The following is a 19,913-nucleotide window of genomic DNA, read 5'->3' as shown; positions in this document are numbered from 1 at the left end:
GGCACCCGCGTCTTTGGTCCCGTCCCCCACGAGCTCAGAAAGAAGAAGCATCTCAAGATCCTGGCACCGGCTGAGCACATAGTTTGAGATTTCTATCTGCTTACTTGTATCTAGCTGTTAGTTCCGTGGAATGAAACAGACATCTCCGCTTTGGTCATTTCTACTCCCTCCGTGGAGGGAGTACTTGCCATAGTTTTAAATAGCGGCTATAGCCCGCTATAGCCTTTTCAGCAGGGTGCTGCTAAATGGTCGTCTTCACAAATAGCCCGCTATAGCTGATTTGGAGGTCTGCTGCTATTTTTCATAGCCCACTATTTAAAACATTGGTATTTGCCAATAATCTCTGTTCTCTGAACTGTAATGTAAACAGCTGTTGACAAACCAGACAAGATATGTACTTAGTCTCCACATTATATTCCTTGTGTTCTTCTACATTCAGTACATACATTCATCATTCATGGCATCATAACCTATTTTCTGCGATCTCTAAATGCTTAAATCACGTTATTTTGTTGTTTTGTGATCCCTAGAAGTTCCTATTTATATACACCTTGAAGATGGATGTACACCGAGGATTAGATATTCTTGGAATGATCTCTAAGCTTGAGATGGATCTCTAAAACAAGTTGCTAGGTTAGTTCAGTAGGGTAAAACAGGTGTAATGCGGCAGAAATTATCTCGATTTGAGCATGCACCAGTGTAGTAAAAGCTAGGACTGATCATCTGAATCTGAGGAGTGTTTCAAATTTGACAGCTGTTTCACAACTCCTTGCAAACAGATTTGTGTAAAACAAAAGACAAGCACAAGCTACTTGTACAAATTGCTTATTTAACTGTAGCATGCTGTAATTAGGTCATCCTCAAACTCTAAAACATTGAAGGGGCCCTTACAACATTACTATAACTGAACCACAAGGTAAAACAGGCAATGCTGTTTCACTCCAACGCCCCTTGAGTCCAGTCTTCCGAACTCAGGTTCCCTTCGTGTCTTTCCTCAGAGTTACATAAGTGGGAAATGTGAAGAGTTTCTCCAGAAAGTCTGGCTCATCAAGGCCCTGAAGATACACGAGCAGGCAAATTGTGATAAGTATATAGAACCAGAGTTGATGCTACAAATGGTAGAATGCAGCACAAGACATGCCGTACCTCATACATATCTCTTAGCTTAGCCTCAGCTTCCTCCTGTAAAAGGGGACATGTAGTTAGCAATGGAGCAAGAAAAATAATGCTAGGCTCGCCAGGAAATAAACCATATCATACCTCATCATCAGAGTCACTAAACTCCCTACGGCATCCAAATGGCAAATATCCGTTCAAGTGACCAGCAATGTATTTATCAGTGCTGCTGGGGTGCTTCATATCAGGAGATCCATTGTTGGTACAGCCATAGCAGCAACCTTTATTTATGAACACAAGGAAAGAGTTAATTGGCAAGTAACAAACAAGTACAAGCAAGGGCGCATGAACCAGTTTGAGATGTTATAAACGCAAATCCAAGTTTAACCACCCACAAACTGCACTAAGCAATTCTTAGTTTCAGATATGAGTATATATACAATACCGTTATCAGTCGGTTTGAGCATGCAGAAACAGCTGACCACCAGTTCCTCATGTTGTCCCTGTCGCACACGTTTGACTTCCGTGAAGAATAGATCATCGATGCCATGGGAGAAACCATCAGCTCCTTTAGCCCTTGTAGTGATATTGAGATGATAGTACCACACACGGTTCTCGCAAATTGATTGATATTGCACAACGTCTTTGAACTCATGTGCAAGATCCTAAAAGAAGAAGCATATCTCAGATCAGCAATTCTCACATGAGCAAAAAGACATAGTGCAATCCTGGTAGCAGGACAGAAAAAAGGAAGTAGAGAGGGATAGTGAGCAGACCCCCAAAAGATTGTGATTCTCGTTATACTTGTCTACTAGAGCTTGAGCCAATAGGCACATTCGATTATGACTTTGCTCAATCACATGAGATTTTGAACGCTTCTTCCTTCTGCCATCGGGCCAGTAAAGACATTGTTGTACGACCTTATCCAGTCGAGAAACGCTGCCTTGCTCCGGGCACCTAGTTTAGATCAGAGCATTGGTTGGTATGTTGCACTTTCTCAGTACTGAATAAAAAAACAAGTCTACTATGTGTGTAAATACTCTGCCAATGTTATCAATAAAACTAGTTTCCATGGAACTTTCTTGAATAGGGGATCAAACAGCTCCCATGTTACCTTTAACATAACTCATGGTACCCCCCCAAAAAAGCACAAATGGATTGTTTACATGCCTATAAGCTCTGAATCAATAAACTTAGTTGTGCCTAAAAAAAGGCATCCCTATCCCAACTCAGTGAAAATCTAGAACGAAGTTGAAAAACTTACATTTTGGTGACCCGGCGGTCGTGCAGATGGCGATCAATAGCACTGTCGGCTTCCTCTAAGCTCTTGAATGGCCCACCCAAACGAGTGGAAAGATCCTGAAAGATCCACCCTGATGTAAAATTGGAGCCCCCAGTCACGCGGTAGCCGGGAAAAAATAGGCGAGTCAGGAGCTACTGCCTCCGACTGCGAAAAGGCGGAGGAAGCGACAGCGACACGCAATTCCTCCCACACCGACGAAGCGCTGGGCGACTCATTCAAGGACGGTGCTTGCAGAGTTTGTGCAGATGATGATCCAGGTTCAGCAAGATGCTCCTCCTCCTCGTGCCTGAATTCAAAAAAACAACTTGTCTCAGCAAATGAATGGATAGTAAAATGCAGAACACTCCCTCCCAAACCTGTAGTTCCCAGAGGCTAGGTAAAAATATTCCGGCAACTCGCGACATGAATGAATCCATCCGACTAACATACAGAGGAACTTCCTAAACCTGTACTAGTTCCTAGAGGCTAAGTAAAAAGGTTCCGGTAACTCGCGGTATGAATGAATGAACCCAACTAAAATACAGAGGAATTTCCTCCTCAAAAAAGAAAAAAAGCAGAGGAATTTCTACATGAACACTCCCTCGCTACAATCCCCGCCGGTCGACCTGTGGGCAAATACGACGGACCGATTTCGATTAGATTGCCCTGAAGTGTAAAAGAACTGGGGATGATGGAGCGAGCGGGGGACGGGGGCCATACGGGGGAGGGGACGGCGGGTCGCGGGGTCTCCGGCTCCGGCTCCGGGGGAGCTCGTGGGCACGGGATGCTCCATGGACCAACCGCGCTGCACCGCCGTGTGGAGTCGGGAGATCCTTGAGCCGGGGGCTGCTTGGGGGACGGAGGGGCATGGGGCCGCCGTTCCGCTTGGGGGGCGGAGGCGAGGAAGAAGACGACGACCGCGCTTTGGTTACGGAAGTGGCCCGTCCGTTCTCGGGCTAAGGGCCCATGGATGGCCTGCTTGGCAGAGCTGAATAGCTTTTTTCTTTGCCTCCAGCGTACAACAATGGGCCCTCGTAGATAATTATGAATCCTTTTCTTTTCAGAAACAGAAATAGAAAATTAGGAATCTATGTGAGAAATAACAGTTTATCTGCCAATTATTAAAACATCATAGCCCGCATACTAATGGCATTAGCAATGTGACACTTTTTGACGTTAGAGGGAGATTTTTTTTTGAACTTACGTTAGATGGAGAATGGTACCACAAAGAATGCAGAAAAAGAAAGTCATTGACACGTACTCAAGAATCTGAATTAGAAGTTCATATAACACATTGCAAAATGCTGCATACATTTACTAATGAAAACTATGTCACTAAATTTTATATATCTGCAGTGAAATACTAGAAAGAGTGGAGGTACCTAATAGACCATTCTTCTCCCCAAATGAGAACAAGAGGGGGAGAAATCTGACCACACGAGATGTAACTTCTCATATGCTTCCACGGAAGCAGAAGAAATTAGATTCTCAACAAGTAAATGTAATTCAACATCAAGTTGAAAGAAACCTCATAGGATGCTCATCATCCAAAGCCCGACATAAGTATGCACAATATTTTTAGTGTTGGGACATCAAAACACCTTGACTCCGTTGTTATAGGAAATCACAAGGAATTAATAAAAGGAATAAATACATTTTCACAAATTGCATTGATTCCAGCAGGATTATATAACATAAAGACTACATTTGTCGACATATATTTCTTCTCAAAATTTCTAAAGCCTTTTGGGTCCTGAACCAACATCCATGGTAGAGTGATATTTACCGTAGTAATACCTACTCCTTATAAGTATCTTCCATATGGAATAAAAAACTTCTCATTTATAAAAAAAAGTCAATGAGATGACGAGAAAGCGAGGCTTGTAGCAAAATGTTTCACACAGATACCCAACATCAATTACGATGTGACATACCCTCTTGGTATGAGTGGAATTATGTTTCGATACAAAATATCATTGACAATACAAATAATATTATCCATGCATATAATGGATGCAATGACTACATACTCATATGGTTACTTGTTTTACAAATCTATATTGAGGTCCCTAAAAAAAGGCTTCCAATTCTGAATCCAAAAATAAATCACAACATGTTTTGTGCAATATTTCAGAAGTCACTCCATGACTTGGAATAGTTGAGAATTCCATGGTACTACCGACTAAGTGAGTTCCTTTTTCAAAAGGATTACGATTTTTATGTGTTTAATAAATGAATTCTAAACTTTATTTTCTTACATGTCTTCAGTGTATATCGATGACCTCATCATCAATGTCTTTACAAGACCTAAACATACACAAAATCATCTCACCAATCGAACATATAAAGGACGCTAGACTACCCGCCCACCTGGGGCGTTCGTCGCGCGCTCACGATATCGGTCGCTGTCGTGGTACTAACTCTGACAATAATGTAGGGGGGTAAGTATGGAGAGGTGAGGTCTTAGCTATGAAGAGGTTGTAAGGACGCAAGGTTTACGAGTTCAGGCCCTTCTCAGAGGAAGTAAAAACCCTACGTCTCGGAGCCCGGAGGCGGTCGACTGGATTATGTGTGTATGAGTTACAGAGGTCCGAACCCTTGTCTCGGAGGAGGGGGGTGGCTTATATAGAGTGCGCCAGGACCCCGGTCAGCCCACCTTACGAAGGGTTCAATGTACATTAAGGCAGGGCGTTACTGGTAACACTAGTAATAAAGTGCTATGATGACCATAAAAGCTACTTAATGACCGACCGTTAGTGTGCGGGGCGCCTTTAGGTCTCCTGACCGTCGAGTGGTTGGGTCTTGGTCGAGTGATTGCTTCTTGGTCAAGTGTCTTCGAGTCTGTCGAGTGGGGCACCTTCAAGTCGATTGAAAGGCGATTTCTTCTAGAGATGTCCTTGGATAGGGCAGCCAGGACAGGTCCATGACCCTACCCTAGCTCCATAGCTTCATCATTAGCCCCCGAATGGATCGAGGTTTGAGTGGAAGGAGTTGAGGACCTCTCCGACTCGTTTTTCATGCCGTGAGCATATCTTGCTCCGGATCAATGGACCCGAGTGATGACAGCAACTTCCTTTTCAGTCGCCTTGATCCATTCTTAATTCTTCATCGAGTGAGTTTCTTTATCTGTAAGGCTCCGAGTGACGGTGCGGAGGAAATCTTTTAGTCTGACAAGTTTGTTTGCTGCCCGCGGATTTAGTGGGATTCGAATTTCGAGAAGCGCGTGGGACGGGGGAGGCCGCAGTAATCGGATGGGATAGAGCAGAGCTGCCTCGATCCCCGCGCCACCTTTTTCGCCACGTATCTCTTGCGCGGTCGTTACGGGATTTGACGGAGCCATCTGGGCCTACCTGTCAGCCGCTCGGAAGCGGCCTCATATAAGGCGTTGGACCGGAGTCCCCCGAACAGCGCGCCCCATTACTTCTCCTCCTCCTCACGCCTCTCTGCTGCGCTCGCTCTCGCCCCAGCGCCACCGCACCACACGCGTCTCATCGGCGACAATGGTGAAGGAGAGGACAGCGGCTCTGGAGCGGGCGAAGAAGGCGACGGCGAAATCGAAGGGGAAGGGGACGAGCCAGGGCGGATCTTCTTCGCGGACTGGCCTGCCGAGGGGTTGGATCCAGGGCGACTGGATCCACTCGAGGATCTCCCAAGAGGACCTCGATGACCTGGCCGAGGGAGGGCTGATCCCATACGACTCGGCGCGGCTTCCGGGGAAGGAATCCGAGCCGCAACCCAGGGAGGGTGAGCGCGTTCTTCTTGCCACCCACGTCGACCGTGGGTTTTCCTTGCCCCCTCATCCTTTCTTCCGAGGGTTTCTGAACTTCTTTGGGGCTCAACTCCACCATTTTACCCCCAACTCAATCGTTTATCTTGCCGCGTTCATTTCCTTGTGTGAGAACTTCTTGGGTTGTCGACCTCTGTAGGATCGGAAGTATGTCTAGAGGGGGGGGGTGATTAGACTACTTGACCAAATAAAAACTTAACCTTTTCCCAATTTTAGTTCTTGGCAGATTTTAGCTATTATAGGACAAGTCAAGCAATCATCACACAATTCAAGCAAGCATGCAAAGAATATATTGGCAGCGGAAAGTAAAACATGCAACTTGCAAGAATGTAAAGGGAAGGGTTTGGAGAATTCAAACGCAATTGGAGACACGGATGTTTTTCCCGTGGTTCGGATAGGTGCTGCTATCCTACATCCACGTTGATGGAGACTTCAACCCACAAAGGGTAACGGTTGCGCGAGTCCACAAAGGGCTCCACCAACAAAGGGTAACAGTTGCGCGAGTCCACAAAGGGCTCCACCCACAAAGGGTCCACGAAGAAGCAACCACCCACAAAGGGTCCACGAAGAAGCAACCTTGTCTATCCCACCATGGCCATCGCCCACACAGGACTTGCCTCACTAGCGGTAGATCTTCACGAAGTAGAGGATCTCCTTGCCCTTACAAACTCCTTGGTTCAACTCCACAATCTTGTCGGAGGCTCCCAAGTGACACCTAGCCAATCTAGGAGACACCACTCTCCAAGAAGTAACAAATGGTGTGTAGGTAATGAACTCCTTGCTCTTGTGCTTCAAATGATAGTCTCCCCAACACTCAACTCTCTCTCATAGGATTTGGATTTGGTGGAAAGAAGATTTGAGTGGAAAGCAACTTGGGAAGGCTAGAGATCAAGATTCATATGGTAGGAATGGAATATCTTGGTCTCAACACATGAGTAGGTGGTTCTCTCTCAGAACATATGAGTTGGAATTGTGTATGTGTTCTGATGGCTCTCTCTTTGAATGAAGAGGAGGTGGAGGGGTATATATAGCCTCCACACAAAATCCAACCGTTACACACAGTTTTCCAATCTCGGTGGGACCGAATCAACAAACTCGGTCGGACCGAAAATGTAAACCTAGTGACCGTTAGGGATTTTCGGTGGGACTGACATGCAACTCGGTAGGACCGATATGGTTAGGGTTTGGGCATAACGTAATCTCGGTGAGACCGAATTTGGTAATTAGCTAACCAGAGAGTTGGTCAGGCAAACTTGGTGGGACCGATTTGCTCTTTCGATGAGACCGAAAAGTTACAAAAAGGAAACACTGAATTTACATTGCAATCTCGGTGGGACCGATCCGCTCTTTCGGTGAGACCGAAAAGTTACGAAAGGGAAACAGAGAGTTTGCAATCCCATCTCGGTGAGACCGAGATCCCTATCGGTAGAACCGAATTGCTAGGGTTTGGCAGTGGCTTATGACAAGTGAAACTCGGTGGCGCCGGATAGGAAGAATCGGTAGGACCGAGTTTGGCTTTGGGTTTAGGTCATATGTGGATATGGGAAAGTAGTTGAGGGTTTTGGAGTATATCACTAAGCACATGAAGCAAGAGGCTCATTAAGCAACACCTCATCCCTCCTTGATAGTATTGGCTTTTCCTAAAGACTCAATGTGATCTTGGATCACTAAAATATAAAATGAAGAGTCTTGAGCTTTTGAGCTTGAGCCAATCCTTTGTCCTTAGCATTTTGAGGGTTCCACTTTCACATCCATGCCATGCCAATCATTGAGCTTTTCTGAAATAGTCATCTTGGAATAGCATTAGCTCAATGAGCTATATGTTGTTATGAATTACCAAAACCACCTAGGGATAGTTGCACTTTCAATCTCCCCCTTTTTGGTAATTGATGACAACATATAGATCAAAGCTTCGACAAATGATAATAAGCATGTAATATATCGTCGCTTTGAGAAGTATGTGATAAGTAAGAGCTCCCCCTAAATTTGTGCATATTTAAAATTTGCTTTGGACTGCAAATGCACAAGGAGTTAGAGTCATGGGTTACTCTTTCATGTCACATACATCTTGGTGGAGCGCTTAAAATGATAAGAATGAAATACATGCACTCATCACCAAGAATAGTGAATGATCACATAAGATAGATAAGATAATAGCATTAAGCAAACATTAAGTGTAGCTTATGATCAAACACATGATCATCAATGTCTCACAGATAATGACGTAGTATCTCAAGCACTCAAAAGCAAACAAAGTTCGAAAAACCACCAAATAAAGCAAGAGAGAAAAAAGCAACACTCTCTCTCGAAGCCTATGATCTATACATTTTTCTCCCCCTTTGGCAACAAGTTACCAAAAAGTTCCTAGAAAATGCATAGTGCTAGATCGACGCTCAGGCTTGATCTTCAGGTGGTGGTGGAGTCCGGATCACTCCAAGGACGAAGGCTTCTGTAGACGCTGAAGTAGACGCTGGAGTTGGAGCTGAAGTAGATGCTGGAGCTGGGGCAGTTGCTCTTGTGTCAGGAACTGGCACTGCAGATGACCTCGGACCTCGTGGCACTCTGGCAAAGGCATCAGTGGTTGTCTTCCCTTTCCTCTCCTGCATATCATCCTAGAGCTGCTCCACTGCAGTCTGAATCTCTGTCACCTTGACATCCAAGTCATAGAACTTTTGTTCCATGATTCTCTAGGCTTGCCTGGTTCTGAGTTAGGGTGGCTAGTCCTTTCTCAATCCGCAGGGTGGATGCAATCAGGTAACCAAGCTGCTCTTGTTTGGTCTTCAAGAAATATTCAGATGCCTCCTCTTGAGTAGGCATCTTGGTAGCTTTCTCCTTCCTCGCCTTCTCCTTCTTGGCTTGTGCTTGAACTGATGATGGCTCATTCTCAGTCATGACTACTTGATTATCGTCAAAATCTGGACGAATGGGCAGGTGTTCCTTGTCCAATAAGTATATGCCCGTGCCCATCTTTGAGTTAATGAGCTCCTGAATTTGTGGGGCATACCCACAGCTCCTCTTCTGGTCTGCTGCAGTCCTCTTGATTGTTTCTACTATGAGGCTCATCACCTTGAATTTCTGAGGTACATCAAATACATGAAGCAAATTAATTGCATGGCCTCTGATCATCTTGTGATCTCTAGACTTGGGCAATAAGGTGTGCCTCAAGATCCAATTGATAGTTGGCAGCCCTGACAGAAGATAATGCACTGAGCCAAATTTGAAAGTGTCAAGTGCTTCATTTGGAATCTCCTTGTACATATTGGACATTGAGTTGTGGTCCATCTTCTTCTTCGCATAAATGTCCAAGTCATCTGCTTGCTCCTCTGGGGCATTGATCAACTTTTCCCATTCCTCAACAGTTGATTGGTACCTTGTACCTTCAGACATCCATGTGATCCTTCCATCTGGGTAGAAGTGTGTTGTGGAGTAGAACTGCATGATGAGCTCCTCGTTCCACTTTGTGAGCTTCTGCCCAACAAAGTCTGCAACTCCACAAGCACTAAAGCTATCTTGCACTCCAGGGTAGTGCTCTTCGTTGTCCTTGATGTATTGCCAGTCAACCCATCTCATATCACAGACTATTGGCTTCTTATCAAGCAGCACTGTCTCATAGAAGTCCTGTTGTTCCTTGGTGTGAAATCTGTAATCCACAGCAGTTCTTCTCCTTGAAGCATACGGATCTGCTTCTCTCCACTTCCTGAGCCCTGAGTCTCTCCTGAGCTTCATATCCTCAGCCACATGATGAGCATCGTTGTGGTCTGGGATCTTGGGCTTGAGCTTTCTCAGAACATTCTCTTCCTCTTCTTCTGCAGCTTCAGGCACTGGGGCCTTGTTCTTTTCAGCAGCTGGGATGCTTCTTGTATTTCTCTTTGGTTTTGGCTTTGGAGCTGGCTTGGCCTTGGAAGCAGCTGCCCCTGATCTTATGGCATCACCCATCAGCTTGGGTGCCTTAGGTGCTGGTGCAGCTACCTCTTCTTCTTCCTCTTCTTCCATGATGGAAGCCTTTCCAAGCACTCTGGCTACGGTCTTCTTGACCCTTTCCTTCCTCTTCTTGCCTTTAGTAGCAACTGGCTCTTTGGGTGCAGGCTTTTCAGTTGAAGCTCTAGCCTTTGACATAGGCTGCCTGCCTGCTGGCCTTTTGATCTTTAAGCCTGGCTTTGTGCCTTGAGCTGGCTCAACTCTCTTTGATGTGGCCTCTTCCTCTGCCACATAATCTTCATCTTCAGAATCAGAAGTTCTCTTCTTCCTCTGTCTAGTAGCAGCTTTTGGCAGATTGCTTGGGGTACTTCTGCTGCCATCATCTGAAGAGCTGGAGGGACTAGTGCCCTCACTCATCACCACTTGCTGTTCTGACACATTCTGGCTGTCACTCTGATTTGACATGTTGAACAAGCTGACTGCTGACCCTGTGAACAATTTATAGATGAGGTAGAATAGATGAGCATCACAAAATGCAGAGATTTTTGCAAAAGAATGATCCAAAAACTTAGTTTTAGTTTCCCACTGAAATCATCTTGGATCTACCGATTTTCAAACTTGGTGATACCGAAGCAGTTTTGGAACCTAAACTAGTGAACTCGGTTGGACCGAGTCACAGTTCGGTGGCACCGAGACTGCTAGGGTTTCACAAAGTTCCAAAATCGGTCACACCGATAAGTAATTCTCGGTCAGACCGAGTCTCACTTGTGCAATGGCATAAGCCAAATCGGTGGGACCGAGTTTTTCAACTCGGTGGGTCCGAGATGGTTTCGGCGGAAACCTAACCCTAAAATTTTCGAATCAAACCTAATCTACGAGCGCATTGACTGGATAGGAGTGTTTCAATCATGGCAAGAATCATGATGATCACAATGTGCTAAGAATCAGATTGGAGAATAGCACAAAGATCGAGTCCATACCCTAGTTCGGCGGAGACTCGCTACGGCGGCAACGACGGGGTAGAATTCCCGTTGACAGCGATGGAGACCAGCGACTGGAGGCGGCTGGCGGCGAGGAGATGATCCGGAGACCATGTTGGCAGAGCAGGCTATCGCGCGGGTGAAGGGGTTCGGAGAAATTTCCAAAAATTTGCCCGTGACTATATATAGCCCGACCCTGTCGGTGTGACCGAGTGGAACGACTCGGTGGCACCGAGATGCAAAACTGTATACAGTTGTTGCAACTCGGTGTGACTGAAAGGTTCAAATCGGTTGCGCCGAGATCGAAAACCTAGATCAACTTAATGATCTCGGTAGGACCGAAAGTAGGGTATCGGTCAGACCGAGAATCATAAAGAGGTTTTGGAAGTTTAAGTCTATGACGAATCGGGGACTCCGAGCGCTCCTCACACAGAGTGGTTCGAATCTGACTTGATCAAATTTTATGATGTAGCATGAATAGAGTTTGAGACGAGAAAAGCATAGATAGCTAGAGGAGGTTCTTAGGCATTCTTGTCCATCCACTTGGCAAAAGGAAATAAAACCGAACAATCAAAACAACAAGTGGATGTCCTCGAATGAGTAAGATATGCAACCAACATGCTCACACAATAAGATGGCAAATGAAATATGTGACAAGGCATGCACAACCAATTCTAGCATCTATCAAGCAATTTGCGATGACAAGGTCATCTATATATGAGTATATTGACTTAGGAGTCAAGTGAGAACACTTGATCGTAGGTCATACTCATCGTTTAAGCTCAAGTGGGGTTACCACTTTTACATAAAGCATTGTTGTGTTCACATCTTTAGAGTTGCTTTAGCTCAAGTCTTAGAGTAAAGCTCCCCCTAGATGTGATATCCCCCCTTAGAGGGATGAACTAACCTCGGGTTTTGTCGATGATGACTTCATGTAGATGTTGAAGATGTGGATGCTCAATGTTGATGTAGATCACTTGGAGCTATCCGTTTGAGTGAATTGCACTTTCAATACCTACATGGGTTAGTCCCACAAGGAACAAACAAGGATATCCATAGACATAGAGTGATGCACACACAAGATGATGTCCATGAAAACTTTTAGGTTACCTTGTCCCTTGTCTTACCAACAAGAGGGTTTGTGACTCCTTGAACTAGTGCAAGATGTGGAAGTTGATTGCACTTGTTCTTGCCAAAATGATAAGAGTGAAGTATGTTGGCGGAGTCACCCTCAAGAACTCTCTAGTTCTTCTTCTTTTGGATCCACACCATCTTGATGGGAATCCTTGGAGTTGTAGTCGTACTTGATGAAGTGGAACTTGAAGTAGTCTTGGGAATCCACTTGACTAAGGTCTTAGGAGCTTCTTCAAATGCATCAATTTCCTCTTGAAGCTTGTCCTTGCCTTTTTGCTTGTAGTCTTGTGGTGGAAGATCATCTTGAGCTTGTGTCCCCTTGAAAGAAGTATCATACTTCTCTTGTTGAGGAACAAACTTAGTCTTGGGGTATTGATCTTCTTCCCACTCAACTCCATTGGCATTGAACTTCCGTTCAAAACCAACACCTTGATTCTTCCGGTGCATTCCTTGCTTGCGCACAATTTCCTCGAATTGCTTACTCCTGGCAAGGCTTTTGTACACTCCTTTCTCTATAATTCCCTTCAATAAGCTATTTTCTTGCTCAAGTGTAACTTGGCTAAGAGAATCATTAGTGGAATCAAGAGAACTACTAGAAGCAACAATATTGGATTTAGCATGATCATTGTTACTGCTAGAGGAAGAATCTTTCTTGTTCTTGTTACAAGACTTGACTTGAGGCATGTAAGTGGATAAGAGTAAACGCTTGGCAATGTAAGAAGAACTTTTCTTGCGGAGATCATCATTGATTGCTTTTAAGAACTCATGCTCTCGCTCAAGATTGAGCTTTTCAAAGCGTAATTTCTCATGAGCTCTTAAAAGTTCTCGATGATCTTCGAAGATAGTTTCATGAGCTAACTTAAGAGTGTTTAGTTCTTTAGTTAGAGACTCAATCTTCTCCTTATCATTGTCATTCGTTTTATCTTGATTAGCATGATTAATTGACGTTTCATCATAGTATTCATCACTAGAGTTGTCAACAAGCAAATCATCACCTAACAAGTCATCTTCATCACTATTGAAATCAACATACTCGGGGTGTGTTACCTTAGGACCTTTGGTCATGAAGCATCTTCCAATTCCTTCATTTGGTGAGTCAAATATGTCGTAGGAGTTGGTTGACACAAGTGCTAGACCGGCAACACCTTCATCTTGAGTATCTTCGGAGTCAGAGTAATAACTTCTTTCAGAGTGGCTGTCGGAGTCGGAGCCGGATACCCATTCACCAACATGAGCTTGATGTCTTCATTTTGTGTAGCTCCTTGATGATTTTTCCTTCCTTTCCGAATCCTTGCTTCTCCGTGAGTATCTTCATTCATAACGATCATCTCTACTCCTTCTCTCTCTTGCTGGTGATTCTTTGCTTCTTCTTTTTGGAGAATCTTCTCTTCTCTTGTAGGGAGCCGTACACTCATTGGAATAGTGTCCGGGTCTTCCACAACTGTAGCAGTTTCGCTCTCGACTAGAAGATCTTTTGTCATTGTAGGACCTTGACTTGAAGCTTCTATCTTTGCTTCTACTCTTGTAGAACTTGTTGAAGTTCTTCACCATTAAGCTCAATTCTTCATTGAAGTTTTGTTTCTCACTTGATGATGTAGGGGCTTCACATGAGGCTTTATAGGTACCACTTGATTTGTTGTGAAGTTCCTCTTTATCCTTAAGTGACATCTCATGAGCAACAATTCTTCCAATCACCTCCGTTGGCTTGAGATCTTTGTAATTGGGCATCATTTGGATCAATGTGCACACGATATCATATTTTCCATCCAAGGCTCTTAGAATCTTCTTGATGATGAATCTATCGGTCATCTCTTCACTTCCTAAGCCGGCAATCTCGTTTGTGATGAGAGCAAGCCTAGAGTACATTTTAGCGACACCTTTACCATCCTTCATTTTGAACTTGTCAAGTTGACTTTGAAGCACATCCAACTTGGATTCCTTGACGGAGTCGGTACCTTCGTGCATATCAATCAAAGTGTCCCAAATTTCCTTTGCATTCTCAAGACGGCTGGTTTTTTTGAATTCTTCGGGGCACAATCTGTTGAAGAGAATATCACAAGCTTGAGCATTGTATTGCAACATCTTCAACTCATCCGCGGTAGCTTCACGGTTTGGTTCTTTCCCATCAAATAAGTCACCTTGCAAACCAACACACACAATAGCCCAAACGGCAGGGTTATGTCCAAGAATATGCATTTTCATTTTATGCTTCCAACTAGCAAAATTAGTACCATCAAAGTAAGGACCTCTACGGTGATAATTTCCCTCGCTAGACGCCATACTCTCCTAGGTTGTGAAACCAAGGCTATGACCACCAAAAGCTATGGAGATCAAAGCAAATGGAGACCAAAGCTCTAATACCACTTGTAGGATCGAAAGTATGTCTAGAGGGGGGTGATTAGACTACTTGACCAAATAAAAACTTAACCTTTTCCCAATTTTAGTTCTTGGCAGATTTTAGCTATTATAGGACAAGTCAAGCAATCATCACACAATTCAAGCAAGCATGCAAAGAGTATATTGGCAGCGGAAAGTAAAACATGCAACTTGCAAGAATGTAAAGGGAAGGGTTTGGAGAATTCAAACGCAATTGGAGACACGGATGTTTTTCCCGTGGTCCGGATAGGTGGTGCTATCCTACATCCACGTTGATGGAGACTTCAACCCACAAAGGGTAACGGTTGCGCGAGTCCACAAAGGGCTCCACCCACAAAGGGTAATGGTTGCGCGAGTCCACAAAGGGCTCCACCCACAAAGGGTCCACGAAAAAGCAACCACCCACAAAGGGTCCACGAAGAAGCAACCTTGTCTATCCCACCATGGCCATCGCCCACACAGGACTTGCCTCACTAGCGGTAGATCTTCACGAAGTAGGCGATCTCCTTGCCCTTACAAACTCCTTGGTTCAACTCCACAATCTTGTCGGAGGCTCCCAAGTGACACCTAGCCAATCTAGGAGACACCACTCTCCAAGAAGTAACAAATGGTGTGTAGGTAATGAACTCCTTGCTCTTGTGCTTCAAATGATAGTCTCCCCAACACTCAACTCTCTCTCATAGGATTTGGATTTGGTGGAAAGAAGATTTGAGTGGAAAGCAACTTGGGAAGGCTAGAGATCAAGATTCATATGGTAGGAATGGAATATCTTGGTCTCAACACATGAGTAGGTGGTTCTCTCTCAGAACATATGAGTTGAAATTGTGTATGTGTTCTGATGGCTCTCTCTTCGAATGAAGAGGAGGTGGAGGGGTATATATAGCCTCCACACAAAATCCAACCGTTACACACAGTTTTCCAATCTCGGTGGGACCGAATCAACAAACTCGGTCGGACCGAAAATGTAAACCTAGTGACCGTTAGGGATTTTCGGTGGGACTGACATGCAACTCGGTAGGACCGATATTGTTAGGGTTTGGGCATAACGTAATCTCGGTGAGACCGATTACACAAACTCGATGAGACTGAATTTGGTAATTAGCTAACCAGAGAGTTGGTCAGGCAAACTCGGTGGGACCGATTTGCTCTTTCGGTGAGACCGAAAGTTACAAAAAGGAAACACTGAATTTACATTGCAATCTCGGTGGGACCGATCCGCTCTTTCGGTGAGACCGAAAAGTTACGAAAGGGAAACAGAGAGTTTGCAATCCCATCTCGGTGAGACCGAGATCCCTATTGGTAGAACCGAATTGCTAGGGTTTGGCAGTGGCTTATGACAAGTGAAACTCGGTGGCGCCGGATAGGAAGAATCGGTAGGACCGAGTTTGGCTTTGGGTTTAGGTCATATGTGGATATGGGAAAGTAGTTGAGGGTTTTGGAGCATATCACTAAGCACATGAAGCAAGAGGCTCATTAAGCAACACCTCATCCCTCCTTGATAGTATTGGCTTTTCCTAAAGACTCAATGTGATCTTGGATCACTAAAATATAAAATGAAGAGTCTTGAGCTTTTGAGCTTGAGCCAATCCTTTGTCCTTAGCATTTTGAGGGTTTCACTTTCACATCCATGCCATGCCAATCATTGAGCTTTCCTAAAATAGTCATCTTGGAATAGCATTAGCTCAATGAGCTATATGTTGTTATGAATTACCAAAACCACCTAGGGATAGTTGCACTTTCAACCTCACTGGGGTCTTTTCAAGCATATTTTCACTTGTCGCTCCCAAACAGTGAAAAAGGCTAATCCGAGTGACGAGAGGATCCAAGTGATCCAGATGTGTGGGGGTCTTGGCATCCAGACGAGGGGAAAAAGCTCCTTTCCGGCCATGATTCTTCCCGATTTAGTTCGCGGATGGCAGTCAACCTGGTTCTACTGCAAAGACCAGTCGACGCCAGGGCAATCGACTGGCCTCCCTCCCTTTACCATGGACCGAGTGGAAAAACCCTCCCCTTTGAAGGTGCTCCCGGAGGAGAAGGCGCACGTGAAGGTGTTGGTCAACCGAGTGGTCCAGCTCATTCGTGACGGGGTCACTGGTATGGATCTCTTGGAGGTCTTCCTTCAGCGGCGCATCCAGCCTCTCCAAGCCCGAGACCACCCGATGTGGATGTATTCGGGTCTAGAAGACTCCACTCGGATCCACCCGGAGGAGGTCGATGACGACACGCTGGAGAAGTGGCTGTCGAGCATTACCGGGAACAAGGATGACCCCAGGGGAGCCAGGAGAGTCCCTCCATTCGACCAGTCTCATGCACCAGAGAAGGTCTGATTCTGAGTTTTTGCTTGTAATTCGAATTCACTCGTGCAGCTGTCTGTATTGCGTCAACTGACTTTGTTCTCCCTGCTTTCTTTCAGGCCATTATTGAAATGTATTCGATGCCCAACGGGGAGCAAGAGCTAGCTCTGGAAGGCGAGGCGAGTGGTGGCAAAAGTGGCGAGTGGACTTCTGATGGTGAAGGGGATGGAGGAAGCGACGACTCGAGTGATGAGGAAGAAGTCGAGCCGCCTCCTCGCATAGAGAGGCAATCCAAGCTTGACCAGGATCGGCCGAGTGCCCGCGACAAGGCGACTGCTCAGGCTGGTCAGTCTTCGAAGCGTCCTCGGATCTCTTCACCAACCACGACTGAGAAGGAGCCAAAGCACCCCAAAGTTGCAGAATCGAAGACTCGGAAGGCGCTGCCGAAGATCAAGATCGATACCCCTGTCGCCTCCGCGTGAGTGTTTCTCCTTGTATTCACTCGACGCTCGCGCTGTTTATTTTTCTTGTTTTAACTGGACGAGCTTTGGAATTGTTAGCGCTGCCACTTCCGGGACCTCAGCTTACAGGGATGATGATGAGGTGATGGAGGATGCAGTCACTTCTAATCCGGGTATGATTTCTGCCATACTATCTTTCTTTGGTTGATTCAACTGCATCGTGCATCATTGGGTGACATGATTTTGGCAATTTGAACTTTGTACAGCTCCCAACATTATTGACCTCCCTGATGATGATGAAGAGCCCGAGAGGTCTTTGACGAGGAAGAGTAGGCGAGCTCCTGTAAGTGAGGCGCTGTAGTCGACGCCGAGGACGAAACCAGTCGTTCAGGACACTGGTGACGTCAATCGGGGTTCTGTTACCTTCGCGGAGCCCCTGTCGAGCGCCTTGCCTTCTTATTCGACTGCTCAGGCCCCTGTCGACCCGCCTTCACTTTTTGCAACTCATCATGTCCCGGAGGACGAGGTGAATGCTGCTAGGGAAGCCATATGCCAGGCGGGCATTATGATGGAGAAGATGAAGACGGCGCGGGACGCCAGCCAAGCCGCCTATGATGCCAGCTCGGCTCTCCAGAGCAATGTTCAGGTTAGTTGGTCGCCGCTTGTTCTGTTAGGATATGCTATCTGAAGATTCTTTCCGAAAATCTTTTCATCTGTACACCCACTGGGTGTGTCGATTGAATTTTTTGGACTAGTGGGGGCACGCTGAGTGCACCCACTGGGTGTAGTCCCCGAGGCTACGGCGGACTGCTGGCAGTCGACCATAGTCTTTGTATTTTGTCGAGTAAAACCGAGCTGGTAGTTTGTTTCTTTCGTTCGATCCGGTCAAGTGGGATCAAAACCGGTGGGGGCACGCAAAGTGCACCCACTGGGTGTAGTCCCCGAGACCACGGTCGACTGCTAGCAGTCGATTGTGGTCTGAGTTCTACTTTGTCTCTCCTTTTTTTGAACTCGACTCCGGCAGGCCGGTCGAGTGGGATCAGAACCGGTGGGGGCACGCAAAGTGCACCCACTGGGTGTAGTCCCCGAGACTATGGTGGACTGCGGGCAGTCGACTATAGTCTTAGTATTTGTCGTTTTTTGCTGTGGAATAATTTCTCCCCTTTGATTTCAGAAATCTTGTGATCTTGGAGCTCGCTTCGTTGATGTGGAAAGTCAGCAGATTCAACTGAAACTTGACTTGGAGCTGGCCAGGACAAAACTGCAGACGGTCAGAGACGGCGCCGCCGGTAAGACAAGTCTGTCGACTGGTCAGTTTTAGGCCCGAGCCCCCTTCTGCTATTCCTGAATCAATCATCATTTCTTTGCAGAAAAATTGAGAGAGGCTTTGGTGAAAAAGGATCAGGATTTGTCTGCTGCCCAGAAGGAAGCTGACGACAGGACCGCTCTGGCCGAACAGAAGCTAGCTTCAGTCGGCCAGTTGGAAGAAGAGAATACCAGGTTGAAGACTGCTCTGAATGAAGCCAACAGGGAGTGCACACGTTGGAAGAAGGAGAACCTCAACCTGACCGAAAAGATGGAAGGCGTTGCTCGTAGGAGGGACGATCTGGAGAGCTACCTGAGGAGCCTTGCCAAGAAGTTGTATATCAAGCTTGAAGGTGCACATTTAGTTCCGACTAATTTTTTTTCTTGTGTCGACTCAGTGTATGAAAATTGACTTATCCTTGGATCGTGAATGCAGAGTTTTGCCAGGACTTTGAAGAGGAGACAGGGCGGATCGAACCAGGTTTGGATCCAATCAACTCTCCCGTGAAAGATGAAGCTGCCATGAATTTGCTCTGACTGGAATCTCGCATTGACGGTGCCGTGGACTACTTGGCTCGACTGAAGGTCGCCATGTCACGGATCGACCCGGCACTTTGGCCAGAGGCTACGCTCCAAAACAATCTCGAGTCTCTGATGACTCGTCTTAACGGAATCCCTGACCGAGTGCAGGAGTGGAAGAAGTCTTCTGCTCGGTGCGGCGTTGATGTGGCTCTGTCCTTGGTTCGTGTCCACTGCAAGGAGGTGCGACAAGAGAAGCTGGCGGCAATCAAGGTCACCAACACCCAGAAGCATGACTTCTGAACCTTTATGGAGACTTTCATCGCTGCAACCACTCGGATAGCCGATGGCGTCGACCTAGATGAGTTTGTCGAGCCTGCCAGCCCTCCTCCCGCGGAGTGAACAAACTCTTATGTCCCACCTTAAATTTGCCTCGGAATGCCGAGTGGTTTTTGTAACCGTTAAACTTTTTCGGGTCGCATGCCCGAGTACCTCGATCCGTGATCCAGAAGCTTTAGGATTTTATCTGAACTTGGTTTACCGTTGAATATCTTTATGAATCTCCTGCTAAGTGAACCCAACCTTTATTCGAGACAACTTTCTGTATTCGCAGCACAGCTCCGAAGGAGGGGGAAGTAGTCGACCCATGCCTTGTATTTGTGGCGAAGCTCCCCAGGGGCGGGCGGCGGTCGACCCACACCCTGTTACTGCAGAGTGGGACGGAGCGCACATTGTATTTGT

At 46.0% G+C, this 19,913-nt stretch overlaps 1 pseudogene; it reads right to left on the bottom strand.

The window, feature by feature from the left end:
- Positions 1–716: 716 nt before the first annotated feature.
- On the bottom strand, positions 717–3,366 carry LOC119357016 (annotated as a pseudogene).
- Positions 3,367–19,913: the final 16,547 nt, after the last annotated feature.

The sequence above is a fragment of the Triticum dicoccoides genome, chromosome 2A (assembly GCF_002162155.2).
Source record: "Triticum dicoccoides isolate Atlit2015 ecotype Zavitan chromosome 2A, WEW_v2.0, whole genome shotgun sequence".
NCBI lineage: Eukaryota > Viridiplantae > Streptophyta > Magnoliopsida > Poales > Poaceae > Triticum > Triticum dicoccoides.
This window is presented reverse-complemented; position numbering and strand designations above follow the sequence as displayed.